Raw genomic sequence first — 4,478 nt, forward strand, 5'->3', positions numbered from 1 at the left:
AATTAAAGGAAGTAAGTTCAGATAAGTTGTTAGATAAATAAATGAGTTAGATAAATAAATTGTGAGCTGTAGGTGCTAGCGGTGTTTGCCCTGTGGTAGCGATGTTCCCCCACACACACCCGTTTTCTGAAGTAGTCTGTGTCATGCAACCCAGGCTCAAACTCACTGTGTAGCTGAGAATGGCCTTAAACTCCTGATCCCAAGTCCTGGGTTACAAGTGTGAGCCACCACACTTACACACTTCACCAGGACCCTCACCTTAAAACATAAAACAGCCTGGGGAGATAGCTCAGATGGTGAAGGGCTTGCATCAGGACCTGAGTTCAGATCCCAACACTCACATAAAAAACACCAGGTCTAGCTGCCTATAACCCCAGTGTCATAGAGCATGGAGACAGGTGGATTACTGGGTCTTGCGGTCTCCAGGTTCAATGAGAGACCCTGTCTCAAAGGAATAAGATGGAGAGTAATACAGCAGGACAATCAGTGTTCTCTTCTGGCCTTCCTACACACTCAAACTTGAGTATGTACAAACTTTAGCACGCATGTGTGCTTATACACCATGATCACACACAAACACACACACACACACACACGAAACCTTAGAGTGTATTGTAGTGAACTGTATGCTTAACATGCATGGTACACCTGACCTTGGGTTCTAATCTCAACAGCAGAGATGTGTGTGTGTGTGTGTGTGTGTGTGTGTGTGTGTGTGCGCGCGCGCGCGCAGTCCACATTTAACTCCCAAAGGACACTGAAAAACAAGCACACACAAGGGAAATGGTCAAGGACATGCCCCCAAACACATCAGCTCTGTGTGTTATTTTGAGAAGCACCGGGCGCAGGAGGGAAAACTTGCCTTGCCCATTTCTTCCTGAAGTTGACAGTGAAGCCTCTCTTGAGATAACGTCCTCTTTGCCAGGAAGGAAGAAATCTCTTATCACAGGCTTCTGCTAATCCATGCTGGGGTGGATCTGAGAAAACAAAGCTCCTGCAGTAACTCTTATGCTCCACACTCTCCCCACCCCCGCTCCCCACCATCCATAGCGCCCAGTGACTTCTGTACAAGTTACCATTTCCTGGCTCACGTCCCTTTTGTTACTTCTTCACAACGTACAGTTTCTTTCAAAGATACTGACAGCTTCTGTTCTGTTCTGTCATTTAGTTGTCTGTCCATTCCCCTTTGCAGGTCCCAACAGACTTGCAAAAATTAATAGAATATTTGCACTGTTCTGTCCCTCTGTCTTGGGTCATTTTATTTCTCAAACACAGTCACGGTCTTGAGCACCAGAGGAGTATTCTTTTTTCTGTCCCTCAACACTTCCCATAGAATTGAACCATATAATAATGGTCTCTCTCGCCGGGCGGTGGTGGTGCATGCCTTTAATCCCAGTACTCGAGAAGCAGAGGCAGATGGATCTCTGAGTTCGAGGCCATCCTGGTCTACAAAAGCTAGTTCCAGGACAGTCTCCAAAGCTACAGAGAAACCCTGTCTCGAAAAACAAACAAAAAAACAAACAAACAATGATGGTCTCTTGTGCCTGAATTTTCCAATTGAATCACTGTGATGACAGGAAGGCAAGATTACACTAAGAATCACATTGAGTTTGACTTTAAGACTTTAAAAGACATACTCTTTTTATTTTCTTTGTGTTGTGCTGGGTACGAAAGTCGGGTCATGCACGTGCTATGGAAATACTATTACCACTGAGCTATACTCCCACACCCAAAAAACTAGCTCTTTTTTTTCTAACTTACACGCATACCATGTGAGTGAAGATGTTCACGGAAGTCAGATCATCAAGCTGCCGAAGCTACAGGTACATGTGACTCCCCGGGTGTTAGTGCTGGGAACGGAACCCAGACTCTCCGCAAGTACAACTTGAATATTTTTATACGAAGGTATTGTTAACTCCGAAGGATGTAAGACATTAATACAAATGAGCTCATCATGTGCTTAGTGCATTAGTGATGTAAAGTGTACTGTAGATATGGCTACTGCTTGGAGAGATCTTGGGGCTTGTGAATCAAGGTTTCTAGATGTCTCTGCTAAGCTCCTCCCATAACTGTGGTAACTACTGACTCACTACCATTTCCTTCGACTGTCTATGTTTATGGCCTACGAGGTCTGTCTGGTATTTATCTTTTGTGATTTTATCATTATTCACGCCAAATGTTAATTGCCAAGCTTGGAGTGACCTAAAGCATTTTCAAAAGCATGGATAGATTTAATCGAGGATAAAGTCTCAGCAAACCATATTTGAAAAGCCACAGGTGTCAGTTGTTACAAAACTGACATGCTGCCCTTCTTGATTGCTACTTGGCTGCTCTATTGTATGTGACAAATCTCAATAAAGTCTGTGTATCAGAAAAAAAAGAGCAGGCCTTGGATCTTAACTACTGGGCCATCTCTTCAGTCTGAAAAACCAGTTCTTATAAAACACATTGATGATTTCGTCAACTCATTCTGGTAACCGCAGTGGCTTTATGCTGGTGAGGATCAGCAGAAATAATCAAGATTGGCCATATGACTCAGGTCTCAGATCAGTTTTCTTTCCTAGTGACCAAACATGCTACAGTAATTGGTTTGTAGCTCTACAGATAAAAAAAAAAATCCAAAACAAACAAACAAACAAACAAAAAGTCAAAAAAAAACCCCAAAAACCAAAAACCCAAGAATCATGCTAAGTGAATGCATACAATTTGAACTCAGGGTGTGCACATATACTTTGTGTCTGGATGCTTATTTTACTAATGCGGGTGTTTATCAGTCATGTGCCCTGCATGTATAGATTCTTCATATAGATTATTCACACATGAGCACAGCGGTTACTGCAGAGATGTTGGTGAAAGGGCTGCGCGGAAATGACCAGCGCGTGCTCAGCCCTGGAGAGGACGTTTCCAACACTTGGCTCCTCTCAGGCTCAGGGAACACTGCAGAAGACAAGGCAGGGAGCCTGAAGGAAGTGGGGGAAGGAGAGGAACAGGAGGGAGTCTGTCTCCCTGTATGACACAGCCACTGCAGTCAGGAAATCACAGGGAAGCCACTTTAACTGAACTCTGGAGAGAGTCGCCCGCAGGATATCCAACTTGGAATTGTTCTTATAAGTCTACTAAACAGTTCCTTGAGTTTGTCTTCAGCTGAGGTTTGATCATTTGGTCTCAGAGCGTGTTTATCAGGGAAATCTCGGTCTGCTTCAGACTTCACCTTCCTGTCCTGCAGGGCGATCACACTGTGTACCGGATACGTGATGCTCTGCAACCTCAGGGCAGCCTCAGGTACCACAGCCTCTGCTCCTCCCAGCAGGGTCCCTATCAACTGTCCCTGGAGCCAAAGCCTTCTGGATGATGTCTATGTGTTTTCTATCATTCCATATCTTTGATATGTCATAGATGTTTATACTCTCTCTCTCATTGTTTTATTGATTTAGTGTGTGCGGTTACTATTTTTTATAAATACTATTTAATTTTATATATTTATTGTTTTGAGTACATGAAATATACAAAGAAATCCTGCATACTTATATCTAGTCAAATAATACCACATATGATATTGTAATTCCTTTTTACCTTTTTCTATTTCTATTTTATTGATTTGGTTATTTATGGATTTTTGAGACAGGGTCCTACTCTGCAGCCCAGGCTGGCCTTGAACTCACAGTGATCCTCCTGCCCAGCCTGCTAAGTGTTGGGCTCATGAGTACAAGCACCATACCTGGCTTTTTGTTTTGTTTGATTATTATTGGAGGAGCCATGGTGAACATGTGGCCAGATAACAATTTTGTGGAGTCATTTCTCTCCGATCACTCTTACCTTAGAGCAGCGGTTCTGTCCTTTATGTAGGCTCTGGAAACTGAAGTGGGACATGAGATTTTATGTTAAGTGTATAGGTGTTTTGACTGCATGTATATATTTTACCACATTCATGCTTGATGCCTGTAGAAGCCGGAAGAAGGCACTGGATTCCCCGGAACTGGAGCTACTGACATGTATGAGCAGCCACTTTTGTGCTGGGACTTGAACCCAGGTCCTCAGTAAGAGCAGTAGTTAGTGCTCTTAACCACCGAGCCACCTCTCCAGCCCCTCTCCCCAGATATCCCCCCACCTCTTTTCTCTTTTTTGAGATGGGGGGTCTCTTATAGTACAGGCTGGACCTCATTATGTAATCAATGACTATTTAACTCCTAATCTTCCTACCTTCACCTTCCAAGTGCTAAGGCTGAATGGCAACGCCACCAAGAACACACAGATACTCTTAGAGCTGAACACAGCCAGGCAGGGATGTTGTGCACCTTTAATTCCAGCACTTGGGAGGCAGAGGCAATTGGAACTCTGTGAGTTCAAGACCAGCCTGAGTTCCAGCCGGGGCTGTATACAGAGAAACTCTGTCTCCAAATAAATAAATAAGTAGCTAAATATAAAATCTTAACACTGGGCTGGAGAGATGGCTCAGAGGTTAAGAGCATTGCCTGCTC

Source organism: Myodes glareolus, chromosome 11, assembly GCF_982192425.1.
Source record: "Myodes glareolus chromosome 11, mMyoGla1.1, whole genome shotgun sequence".
Lineage (NCBI taxonomy): Eukaryota > Metazoa > Chordata > Mammalia > Rodentia > Cricetidae > Myodes > Myodes glareolus.